The sequence below is a fragment of the Salmo trutta genome, chromosome 8 (genome assembly GCF_901001165.1).
Source record: "Salmo trutta chromosome 8, fSalTru1.1, whole genome shotgun sequence".
In the NCBI taxonomy this organism is placed as follows: domain Eukaryota; kingdom Metazoa; phylum Chordata; class Actinopteri; order Salmoniformes; family Salmonidae; genus Salmo; species Salmo trutta.
Window position 1 is genome coordinate 47,889,328 of NC_042964.1, and position 13,986 is coordinate 47,903,313.

Here is a 13,986-nt window from a genome sequence, read left to right on the forward strand (position 1 = left end):
AACTACATACTGTCAGACACCCCACTGTAACTAGAAGGAACTACATACTGTCAGACACCCCACCGTAACTAGAAGGAACTACATACTACCAGACACCCCACTGTAACTAGAAGGAACTACATACTATCAGACACCCCACTGTAACTAGAAGGAACTACATACTGTCACACCCCACTCTAACTAGAAGGAACTACATACTGTCAGACACCCCACTCTAACTAGAAGGAACTACATACTATCAGACACCCCACTGTAACTAGAAGGAACTACATACTGTCAGACACCCCACTGTAACTAGAAGGAACTACATACTGTCAGACACCCCACCGTAACTAGAAGGAACTACATACTGTCAGACACCCCACTGTAACTAGAAGGAACTACATACTGTCAGACACCCCACTGTAACTAGAAGGAACTACATACTGTCACACCCCACTCTAACTAGAAGGAACTACATACTGTCAGACACCCCACTCTAACTAGAAGGAACTACATACTACCAGACACCCCACTGTAACTAGAAGGAACTACATACTGTCAGACACCCCACTGTAACTAGAAGGAACTACATACTGTCAGACACCCCACTGTAACTAGAAGGAACTACATACTACCAGACACCCCACTGTAACTAGAAGGAACTACATACTGTCAGACACCCCACTGTAACTAGAAGGAACTACATACTGTCAGACACCCCACTGTAACTAGAAGGAACTACATACTACCAGACACCCCACTGTAACTAGAAGGAACTACATACTGTCAGACACCCCACTGTAACTAGAAGGAACTACATACTATCAGACACCCCACTGTAACTAGAAGGAACTACATACTGTCAGACACCCCACTGTAACTAGAAGGAACTACATACTGTCAGACACCCCACTGTAACTAGAAGGAACTACATACTACCAGACACCCCACCTTAACTAGAAGGAACTACATACTGTCAGACACCCCACTGTAACTAGAAGGAACTACATACTACCAGACACCCCACTGTAACTAGAAGGAACTACATACTATCAGACACCCCACTGTAACTAGAAGGAACTACATACTGTCAGACACCCCTACCTGAGGAAGAAGGAACTACATACAGTGGGGGGGGAAAGTATTTGATCCCCTGCTGATTTTATACGTTTGCCCACTTACAAAGAAATGATCAGTCTATAATTTTAATGGTATGTTTATTTGAACAGTGAGAGACAGAATAACAACAAAAATCCAGAAAAACGCATGTCAAAAATGTTAGAAAAGGATTTGCATTTAAATGAGGGAAATAAGTATTTGACCCCTCTGCAAAACATGACTTAGTACTTGGTGGCAAAACCCTTGTTGGCAATCACAGAGGTCAGACGTTTCTTGTAGTTGGCCACCAGGTTTGCACACATCTCAGGAGGGATTTTGTCCCACTCCTCTTTGCAGATCTTCTCCAAGTCATTAAGGTTGAGGCTGACATTTGGCAACTCGAACCTTCAACTCCCTCCACAAATTTTCTATGGGATTAAGGTCTGGAGACTGGCTAGGCCACTACAGGACCTTAATGTGCTTCTTCTTGAGCCACTCCTTTGTTGCCTTGGCCGTGTGTTTTGGGTCATTGTCATGCTGGAATACCCATCCACGACCCATTTTCAATGCCCTGGCTGAGGGAAGGAGGTTTTCACCCAAGATTTGACAGTACATGGCCCCGTCAAATGATGCGGTGAAGTTGTCCTGTCCCCTTAGCAGAAAAACACCCCCAAAGCATAATGTTTCCACCTCCATGTTTGACGGTGGAGATGGTGTTCTTGGGGTCATATGCAGCATTCCTCCTCCTCCAAACACGGCGAGTTGAGTTGATGTCAAAGAGCTCCATTTTGGTCTCATCTGACCACAACACTTTCACCAGTTGTCCTCTGAATCATTTAGATGTTCATTGGCAAACTTCAGACGGGCATGTATATGTATTCTTGAGCAGGGGGACCTTGCGGGCGCTGCAGGATTTCAGTCCTTCACAGCGTAGTGTGTTACCAATTGTTTTCTTGGTGACTATGGTCCCAGCTGCCTTGAGATCATTGACAAGATCCTCCCGTGTAGTTCCGGGCTGATTCCTCACCGTTCTCATGATCATTGCAACTCCACGAGGTGAGATCTTGCATGGAGCCCCAGGCTGTGGGATATTTACAGTTCTTTTGTGTTTCTTCCATTTGAGAATAATCGCACCAAATGTTGTCACCTTATCACCAAGCTGCTTGGCGATGGTCTTGTAGCCCATTCCAGCCTTGTGTAGGTCTACAATCTTGTCCCTGACATCCTTGGAGAGCTCTTTGGTCTTGGCTATGGTGGAGAGTTTGGAATCTGATTGATTGATTGCTTCTGTGGACAGGTGTCTTTTTTACAGGTAACAAACTGAGATTAGGAGCACTCCCTTAAAGAATGTGCTCCTAATATCTGCTTGTTACCTGTATAAAAGACAACTGGGAGCCAGAAATCTTTCTGATTGAGAGGGGGTCAAATACTTATTTCCCTCATTAAAATGCAAATCAATTTATAACATTTCTGGCATGCGTTCTTCTGGATATTTTTGTTGTTATTGTGTCTCTCACTGTTCAAATAAACCTACCATTAAAATTATAGACTGATAATTTCTTTGTCAGTGGGCAAACGTACAAAATCAGCAGGGGATCAAATACTTTTTTCCCCCACTGTAGGTTAGAATCTGGCATAGGTTTGAATCTGGCATAGGTTAGAATCCAATCCTACCCCCATTTGACACAACCTCTACCTTTCCCACTGCCATCTTCTCGATCTGTTCAATGAAGTCAGAAAACACCTTTATATATATATATATATATATATATATATATATATATATATATATATATATATATATATATATATATATATTTTTTTTTTTTTTATATGTAAACATCCTATTCTCTCTCAGTCCTTCTTTAGGTGGTATCAACTAGGCTTGGGCGATATAACGTTTCTACCATATACCGGGGTATACGGTATGACAACACACATCCTTTTACCTCAGAATCACGTGGCTGATTTAACCATCAATACAAAAATCCAGTAGACAACACTACGCCACCTTTTAAACAGGAGGTGAAGACCTCGGAACAAATAGTGTGTTCATGTGGTGTCTGAGTTATCGGAAATACGAGACTTCGACTGGGAAGTTTCACTTGAACGGCTCTCCAAGTTGTAATTACAAGTCGGAAAGTCTGAGAAAATTACAATGCTACATATCAACACACTTGATATGTAGCATTGTTGATATGTAGCTAGTTTGGCTATATTGTCCATGTTTGCAACCTAGCTAACTTTATTATTAGAAACTTTAGCTAGCTCATATAGCTAGCTAAAATGTCATTGGTTGAAGAATTGTTCCAACTGGGATGTTTCCCACGAGGACATGAATGGTAAATAAACGAACACATCACACAGGTTCTTTAAAGGGGCAATCAGCAGTTGCTACATCCATTGTTGGACTTATATATGAATGATATGTACCCATTGATTCTTGAAGAATATAACTTATAAATGCCTCATGACCTTAGTTCAACTGTCACACTCCATGAGAACCCAACATATAAGCTTGTTTTACTCCAATATTTGTAAACAAAGTAAATGTAAACAATTACTGTACAGCCTCAAAACATGGGTTAAAACTATCATTTTGATGTCATGGATGGTCAGCCCTTGCATCCGTAGCTCTGTCTATGAATATGAGAATGTTACATTTCTCCAGCCCCATCATATTTTCTTTTTTACAGAAATAAGGGCTTTTTTATTGTTTCTACGACAAAGAGTTCACAGACAACGGGTGCAAGCTGTGTGCCCAGGCAGGTCACCCGTGATACAAGTCAGTATACAACATCCATCCATGTCTGAGGCCGTTGGGAGATGATGTGGAAACCAGCCACTAGGGACAACAGTGAGCTCTGCTACCTTTAAGTAGGTTTTGGTTTGGCGAGGTCGTTGGGAGATGATGTGGAAACCAGCCACTAGGGGCAACAGTGAGCACTGCTACCTTTAAGTAGGTTTTGGTTTGGCGAGGTCGTTGGGAGATGATGTGGAAACCAGCCACTAGGGACAACAGTGAGCGCTGCTACCTTTAAGTAGGTTTTGGTTTGGCGAGGTCGTTGGGAGATGATGTGGAAACCAGCCACTAGGGGCAACAGTGAGCTCTGCTACCTTTAAGTAGGTTTTGGTTTGGCGAGGTCGTTGGGAGATGTGGAAACCAGCCACTAGGGGCAACAGTGAGCGCTGCTACCTTTAAGTAGGTTTTGGTTTTGCGAGGTCGTTGTGGACGGGGATAGTGTAAGCATCTGCCTCTGGTTCCAAACAGACCAAAGGTTCCAAGCAGACCAAAGGTTCCAAGCAGACCAAAGGTTCCAAGCAGACCAAAGGTTCCAAGCAGACCAAAGGTTCCAAGCAGACCAAAGGTTCCAAGCAGACCAAAGGTTCCAAGCAGACCAAAAGTTCCAAACAGACCAAAGGTTCCAAACAGACCAAAAGTTCCAAACAGACCAAAGGTTGCATGATTGAATCCAGCGGTAGAAAGTAGTTGTTGATATTTTTTGTTTTCAGCCTAACCCAAACCTTAACCCTTACCTTAACCATTCAGAGTTAATGTCTAACCTTCAGAATCCAGAGTGGATGCCTAAACTTAACCCTAAACATTTTCACATTTCAGGTGTAGAACTTCGCAAACCACATCTAATTCTGATGTAAGACTGTGAGAGCTTGTTTGTGTGCCACGGCGTGTGTATGTTGTGTGTAAATGCCTGTGTGTGTGTGTATGTATGTAAACGCCTGTGTGTGTGTGTGTTGTGTGTAAATGCCTGTGTGTGTGTATGTATGTAAACGCCTGTGAGTGTGTGTGTGTGTAAACACCTGTGTGTGTGTGTGTGTGTGTAAACATCTGTGTGTGTTAGTGTTAAAGTAACTGCATTGTGTGTTTCCTCCAGTGCATTTCACATAATGTCTTTGGCAGCTCTGGGGAGGAAGGCCTAACAGCAGGAGGTCTCACCAGGGGAACACAGTACGCCTCTCAGTCTGTCACACTTTGATGATGCGATCAAGACTCCACGGCATGGGGCCACCAATTTAGAGGCAGGAACAGAGGAACTTTCGCTCCTTCTGACTGACAGCCTTCCATACCTCCCATCTATGTCAACTTTCCCTCTCTAATCTCTTTGGATTCAGGGTCTCTCTCTCCGTCGGTCTCTCTCTCTCTCTCTCCGTCGGTCTCTCTCTCTCTCTCTCCGTCGGTCTCTCTCTCTCTCTCTCTCCGTCGGTCTCTCTCTCTCTCTCTCCGTCGGTCTCTCTCTCTCTCTCTCCGTCGGTCTCTCTCTCTCTCTCTCTCCGTCGGTCTCTCTCTCTCTCCGTCGGTCTCTCTCTCTCTCTCCGTCGGTCTCTCTCTCTCTCTCCGTCGGTCTCTCTCTCTCTCTCCGTCGGTCTCTCTCTCTCTCTCCGTCGGTCTCTCTCTCTCTCTCCGTCGGTCTCTCTCTCTCTCTCCGTCGGTCTCTCTCTCTCTCTCCGTCGGTCTCTCTCTCTCTCTCCGTCGGTCTCTCTCACTCTTTCCTAGTATGTGAGGTCTTTGTAAATATATGTGTGTTTTTGTTTATGCGTGTTTGTGTGAGTGTGTAGTGTGTGTGTACTGTATAGTGTGTAGTGCTTATCCAATTATTTTCCAATCCCATCTAAGGGAGGCGTCTGTTCCTTGCCATCTGCAGGAGATGAGGGTGGCACACATTAAGGGAGAGACGGGGGGCAGATCAATGGCACACACACACACAAACATGCACACACACGCAGACACACAGGATAAATACTCTAGTGCTCTGGCTGGTCAATGACAGGAAAGCTAACAGAGAACAAAGAGAGAGAACATGAAAGAAACAACTATGAGTTGATGCCTCCTGTCTGAACCAGTTCAATGTGGTGCAGAACTTTCCATTGACTCGTCGGTCTGCTCTTTCCAGACCTCCAGCAGAGAGGAGGAAGAGAAAGGGAAGAAGAAGAGAGGGAGGGTTTATCCTGGAGGGGTGGAGTGAAGTCATGAATGATGCATAGGGACTGGTGTTAATTACTCTGTGTGTGGAACGGGACAGACAGACAGGTGGGGTGGATGGGGGGGGGGGAGAGGAGAAAGAGTGGGGAGAAGGATGGAAGGAGGGGAGAGAGATAGGGGACTGGAAGGGGGGAGAGAGAAGGATGGAAGGAGGGTGGGATGAAGGTAGAGAGAGAGAGAGAGAGAGAGAGAGAGAGAGAGAGGGATAGGGGAATGGAAGGGGAGAGAGATGAGAGAGAGAAGGATGGAAGGAGGGTGGGATGAAGGTAGAGAGAGAGACAGAGAGAGAGAGAGAGAGAGATAGAGGGAAAGAGAATGATGAGGGAGAGAGAGAGATGGGATGTGTCTATGCTAATGTATGCCTGAGAGACAGCATGGAAGTATGTGAGAAATAAAGACAGTGAATAAATCACTAGACATGCATGTGTACAACAGAAAGGTAAGAGTATTCAAGGTATCAAGGGAACCATTAGAGATGTACAGGCTTGTATTGTGTGTTGGAAAAAGAAAGTAGAACACTGATTATAACAATACTCCTACTGCTAGAGGGAGCAGCACACCACTTGCTTAGGTCAAGGTAAAAAATCCCTCCTCATCCTCCCTCCTCCTGTCTCCACCTCACAGGCAAATCCCCCCCTAACTCCAAAATCCTGCCTATGCTTGCAAAAGGAACCTGCGGTCAAAGAACAACTCTCCCCCAGGACAGCATGGTTCTATAGTACCTCATTACAGAGAGTTGAGCAGCAGAGCGCAGCACAGCTACAGATAGATACGTCCTAAACGGCACCCAATTCCCTATCTAGTGCACTCCTTTTGACCAGGGCCCATACGGATGAGGTCAAGAGAAGTCCACTACTTGGTGCCGGGGTAGCCAACCCTGTTCCTGGAGTGTCACAGCTTCAGCAGGATTTTGTTCCAACTAGGCTTCATACCTGACCAACTGAGATAATTGATCAGTTCAGTGATTGCCTAAATTATACACACCTGCTCTTCCAGGTCGGTTAAATCAAGAACATGAACTGGCAGCGGTCCTCCAGGACCAGGGTTGACTTCCCCCGGATGTAGGGAGTAGGGTACTATCTACCTCTGATGTAGGGAGCAGGGTACTATCTACCTCTGATGTAGGGAGTAGGGTACTATCTACCTCTGATGTAGGGAGTAGGGTGCTATCTACCTCTGATGTAGGGAGTAGGGTACTATCTACCCCTGATGTAGGGAGTAGGGTGCTATCTACCCCTGATGTAGGGAGTAGGGTACTATCTACCCCTGATGTAGGGAGTAGGGTGCTATCTACCCCTGATGTAGGGAGTAGGGTACTATCTACCTCTGATGTAGGGAGTAGGGTGCTATCTACCTCTGATGTAGGGAGTAGGGTGCTATCTACCTCTGATGTAGGGAGTAGGGTACTATCTACCTCTGATGTAGGGAGTAGGGTGCTATCTACCCCTGATGTAGGGAGCAGGGTACTATCTACCCCTGATGAAGGGAGCAGGGTACTATCTACCCCTGATGTAGGGAGTAGGGTGCTATCTACCCCTGATGTAGGGAGTAGGGTGCTATCTACCCCTGATGTAGGGAGTAGGGTACTATCTACCTCTGATGTAGGGAGTAGGGTACTATCTACCTCTGATGTAGGGAGTAGGGTGCTATCTACCTCTGATGTAGGGAGTAGGGTACTATCTACCTCTGATGTAGGGAGTAGGGTGCTATCTACCCCTGATGTAGGGAGCAGGGTACTATCTACCCCTGATGAAGGGAGCAGGGTACTATCTACCCCTGATGTAGGGAGTAGGGTGCTATCTACCCCTGATGTAGGGAGTAGGGTGCTATCTACCCCTGATGTAGGGAGTAGGGTACTATCTACCCCTGATGTAGGGAGTAGGGTACTATCTACCCCTGATGTAGGGAGTAGGGTGCTATCTACCTCTGATGTAGGGAGTAGGGTGCTATCTACCCCTGATGTAGGGAGTAGGGTGCTATCTACCCCTGATGTAGGGAGTAGGGTGCTATCTACCTCTGATGTAGGGAGTAGGGTGCTATCTACCCCTGATGTAGGGAGTAGGGTGCTATCTACCCCTGATGTAGGGAGTAGGGTACTATCTACCCCTGATGTAGGGAGTAGGGTGCTATCTACCCCTGATGTAGGGAGTAGGGTACCATCTACCTCTGATGTAGGGAGTAGGGTACCATCTACCTCTGATGTAGGGAGTAGGGTGCTATCTACCCCTGCTGTAGGGAGTAGGGTGCTATCTACCCCTCATGTAGGGAGTAGGGTACTATCTACCCCTGATGTAGGGAGTAGGGTACTATCTACCCCTGATGTAGGGAGTAAGGTACTATCTACCCCTGATGTAGGGAGTAGGGTACTATCTACCTCTGATGTAGGGAGTAGGGTACCATCTACCTCTGATGTAGGGAGTAGGGTGCTATCTACCCCTGCTGTAGGGAGTAGGGTGCTATCTACCCCTCATGTAGGGAGTAGGGTACTATCTACCCCTGATGTAGGGAGTAGGGTACTATCTACCCCTGATGTAGGGAGTAAGGTACTATCTACCCCTGATGTAGGGAGTAAGGTACTATCTACCCCTGATGTAGGGAGTAGGGTACTATCTACCCCTGATGTAGGGAGTAGGGTACTATCTACCCCTGATGTAGGGAGTAGGGTGCTATCTACCTCTGATGTAGGGAGTAGGGTGCTATCTACCCCTGATGTAGGGAGTAGGGTGCTATCTACCCCTGATGTAGGGAGTAGGGTGCTATCTACCCCTGATGTAGGGAGTAGGGTACTATCTACCCCTGATGTAGGGAGTAGGGTACTATCTACCTCTGATGTAGGGAGTAGGGTGCTATCTACCTCTGCTGTAGGGAGTAGGGTACTATCTACCCCTGATGTAGGGAGTAGGGTACTATCTACCTCTGATGTAGGGAGTAGGGTGCTATCTACCTCTGCTGTAGGGAGTAGGGTGCTATCTACCCCTCATGTAGGGAGTAGGGTGCTATCTACCCCTCATGTAGGGAGTAGGGTGCTATCTACCCCTCATGTAGGGAGTAGGGTGCTATCTACCCCTCATGTAGGGAGTAGGGTGCTATCTACCCCTGATGTAGGGAGTAGGGTGCTATCTACCCCTGATGTAGGGAGTAGGGTACTATCTACCCCTGATGTAGGGAGTAGGGTACTATCTACCCCTGATGTAGGGAGTAGGGTACTATCTACCCCTGATGTAGGGAGTAGGGTACTATCTACCCCTGATGTAGGGAGTAGGGTACTATCTACCTCTGATGTAGGGAGTAGGGTACTATCTACCCCTGATGTAGGGAGTAGGGTACTATCTACCCCTGATGTAGGGAGTAGGGTGCTATCTACCCCTGATGTAGGGAGTAGGGTGCTATCTACCCCTGATGTAGGGAGTAGGGTGCTATCTACCTCTGATGTAGGGAGTAGGGTGCTATCTACCTCTGATGTAGGGAGTAGGGTGCTATCTACCTCTGATGTAGGGAGTAGGGTGCTATCTACCTCTGATGTAGGGAGTAGGGTGCTATCTACCTCTGATGTAGGGAGTAGGGTGCTATCTACCTCTGATGTAGGGAGTAGGGTGCTATCTACCTCTGATGTAGGGAGTAGGGTGCTATCTACCTCTGATGTAGGGAGTAGGGTGCTATCTACCCCTGATCTAGGGAGTAGGGTACTATCTACCTCTGATGTAGGGAGTAGGGTACTATCTACCTCTGATGTAGGGAGTAGGGTACTATCTACCTCTGATGTAGGGAGTAGGGTGCCATTTGGGACGCAGATCTAGAGTACATGCTGTCTGGAGGCAGGAGATGCATGGCTGCCTCGGATTTGAACTAACGCAATCGTGAAACTGACCTGCAGATCGCTGGAGACACACACAGGCACACACACACACAGGCACACACACACACAGGCACACACACACACAGGCACACACACACACAGGCACACACACACACACACAGGCACACACACACAGGCACACACACACACAGGCACACACACACACACAGGCACACACAGGCACACACAGGCACACACACACACACACACAGGCACACACACACACACAGGCGCACACACACACAGGCACACACACAGGCACACACACAGGCGCACACACACACTCACACACACTCACAGGCGCACACACACACTCACAGGCGCACACACACACAGGCACACACACACACACTCACAGGCACACACACACACTCACAGGCGCACACACACACACACACAGACACACGAGACACACTGGAACAAAGACTACAGTCGGCCTGTTATAAAAGAATCCCCATCAACTGCTCACTGAACGCAGCTATTGAGGAAATAAAGATGCACATGTACAGACATAGCAACATAGTTAAGCAATAAGACACGAGGAGGTGTGGTATATGGCCGTTATACCACAGCTAAGGACTGTTCTTCAGCACAACGCATTGCAGAGTGCCTGGACACAGCCCTTAGCCGTGGTATATTGGCCATATACCACAAACACCCCAATTAGAGCAGTAAAAAAATACATGTTTTGTCATTCCCGTGGTATAAGGACTGATATACCCCGGCTGTCAGCCAATCAGCCTCCAGGGCTCAAAGCACCCAGTTATAATAGGGCGTATACCACGGGTATGACATAACAATTATTTTTAATGCTCTATTTACGTTGGTAACGAGTTTATAATAGCAATAAGGTACATCTGAGGTTTGTGGTATATGGCCAATGTATACAGGCACTCCACATTGCATCATGCTTAAGAACAGCCCTTAGCCGTGGTATATTGGACATATACCACACCCCCTCAGGCTTTTTGCTTAAATATACCACAGCTGTCAGCCAATCAGCATTCAGGGCTCGAACCACCCAGTTTATATAAAAAATAAACACTCACTCACACAAACAGATGAATGAAACATTAAAACACATGAAAGACAGGACAGTCAGACAGACATGAGTCAGACAGACAGGACAGCCAGACAGACATGACAGCCAGCCAGCCAGCCAGCCAGCCAGCCATGACAGCCAGACATGACATGACAGCCAGACAGACATGACAGCCAGACAGACATGACAGCCAGACAGACATGACAGCCAGACATGCATGACAGTCAGACATGCATGACAGTCAGACATACATGACAGTCAGACATACAGGACAGTCAGACATACAGGACAGTCAGACATACAGGACAGCCAGACAGACAGGACAGCCAGACAGACATGATAGTCAGACAGACATGATAGTCAGACAGACATGACAGCCAGACATGAGTCAGACAGACAGGACAGTCAGACAGACAGGACAGCCAGACAGACATGATAGTCAGACAGACAGGACAGCCAGACATACATGACAGTCAGACAGACAGGACAGCCAGACAGACAGGACAGCCAGACAGACATGATAGTCAGCCAGACATGACAGCCAGACATGACAGCCAGACATGACAGCCAGACAGACAGATAGCTAGACAGACAGACATGAGTCAGACAGACAGGACAGTCAGACAGACATGACAGCCAGACAGACATGACAGCCAGACAGACATGATAGTCAGACAGACAGGACAGCCAGACAGACAGGACAGCCAGACAGACCGATAGCTAGACAGACAGACCGATAGCTAGACAGACAGACCGACAGCCAGACAGACATGACAGCCAGACAGACATGACAGCCAGACAGACATGACAGCCAGACAGACATGACAGCCAGACAGACAGACATGACAGCCAGACAGACAGACATGACAGCCAGACAGACATGACAGCCAGACAGACATGACAGCCAGACAGACATGACAGCCAGACAGACATGACAGCCAGACAGACAGACAGACATGACAGACAGACAGACAGGTAGCTAGACAGACAGGTAGCTAGACAGACAGGTAGCTAGACAGACAGGTAGACAGAAAGGTAGCTAGACAGACAGACATGCCCGTAGATCCAGTTTCTAGAAACATACACACACAGCTGTTCCCAGCAGAAAGCGGCCATCACATTGGCAGGTGCCCTCAGTGTGTGTGTGTGTGTCAACTCAGGTACATATTGTCTGAGAGGATTAGGCGTCCAGATGGGCGATAAGACCCTCGCCCTTGCCACCCTCACGGCCAATCACCATTAGAGTACACACACACACTGGATGACCGCTGTCTCTCTGTCATATCAAACACACATACCCCACACGATTGTTTAATCAAATTAAGATTAAATTAAGATTCAGAAGCGTCTTGACAGAGGCAGTGTGTATTTATCATGCTAATCTTCTCCCTGCCTTATCCCTGTCTCTGTGTGTGTCTCTCTGTGTGTCTCTCTCTGTGTGTGTCTCTCTCTGTGTGTGTGTGTGTGTGTGTGTGCGCGTGCGTGTGTTTGCTTGCTTGCTTTACAGATGCAGCTCAGCCACAGACATTGGGAGGTGATTATAGGAAATGTCCATCTTAGACTGATTTCTCTGGGTCGCTCTACCTCCTGCATACGAGGCTGGGCATTATCCTTTTACATTTTTTATTGAACCTATATTTAACTAGGCAAGTCAGTTAAGAACAAATGTTTATTTACAATGACGGCCTACCCCGGCCAAACCCAGACGACGCTGGGCCAAATGTGCACCGCCCTATCTGACTTCCAATCACGGTCGGCTGTGATTGGGGCAGCTTGGAATCGAACCAGGGTCTGTAGTGTCGCCTCTAGCACTGAGATGCAGTGCCTTAGACCGTAGCGCCACTCCTTTGGGGGGCCGATGTTGGTTCTGTAAATAACTTGGCTGATAGATTAACAGTATAGCAGAGCATCAGCGTACTGTACCAGCTGTATATGGTAGTTCACAGATTACACACCGACTCCGCTTACGCCGGTCCCCTGTTAGTATGTCCAACAGTTATGGTCTTACTATGATTTCATTCACAATACATCTGTTGGAACTAATATCCCTCCATAGTGCTCTGCCCTCCTCTTTTAAACAACGCTCCAACTGAAACACACAGGAAGGACAATGACACCGCAGTCCCACACTTCCTACCTGAAACAGCCCTATCAGAGAATGAGGAGGACAACAGAAATAAGCTTGGTGTTTAATGTATGTAATGTTGATTGATAATTATCCAATACATTAAATCAATCAATCAAGTGATGTGGTTTCACGTAAACGCTTTATGTATCGTAATGCTTTTGGTAGAAACCTCAATGACTAAACTCTATGACTCTGGACCTGTCTGTCTCAAGGTCGTTCATTCGTTCCACTACCGTGGAGGAACATGGGTGCTACAGGACCTCGCCACACTCCAAAGGACAGCCGGCCCGACTGAAAGATTCCTTCATCTAGCACGGCCATCACACCGCAGAGAGAGAGAAGAAAACGTGTACGAGTCGAGGAAGACAAGAGAAAGAAAATGACTTGTCCATACCTGACTACCTCTGTAATATGAAATCCAATTTAGGGAAGAAGGGGGAAACGGAGAGATAAGAAGAAGGGAGGTTTTTTTCTCTCCCTCCGCCATCCCGCGCCGAGCCCCATCAACCTAGGCAAACACTAAATAATGAACAATACTGTGGCTGTCCCGCCACGATAAAACACACTCCATTAATGCCACTCGGCAGAATTAATGATAATTATGCCACGTTCGCCGCCCGTTCTCTTATTGAATTCTTATCTGAGCTGCCGAGGAGGAACGAACAGCGCTCCGACAGTCTCCTACTCCCCCCCCCCCCCCCAAAAAAAAAACAATAGAAAGAAAATCCCTCATTTAAGTCGTTCAGAAAGGGGAAGTTCACAGAGGAAATGGGAACTTTTAAAGGTGTAAAATGAAAGAGGTGACATGGGACGCAACAGAGGAAGAACTCAGTCACTTTCATGCTCTGGAACAGGTGATCACAACGCTGAGCTTAAGATGG

At 47.1% G+C, this 13,986-nt stretch overlaps 1 protein-coding gene across 1 annotated transcript in view; it reads right to left on the reverse strand.

Moving 5' to 3' along the window:
• LOC115197987 (exocyst complex component 4-like) overlaps window positions 1-13,986 on the reverse strand; it is a 244,656-nt gene that overhangs the window by 37,917 nt on the left and 192,753 nt on the right. The window lies entirely within an intron of this gene.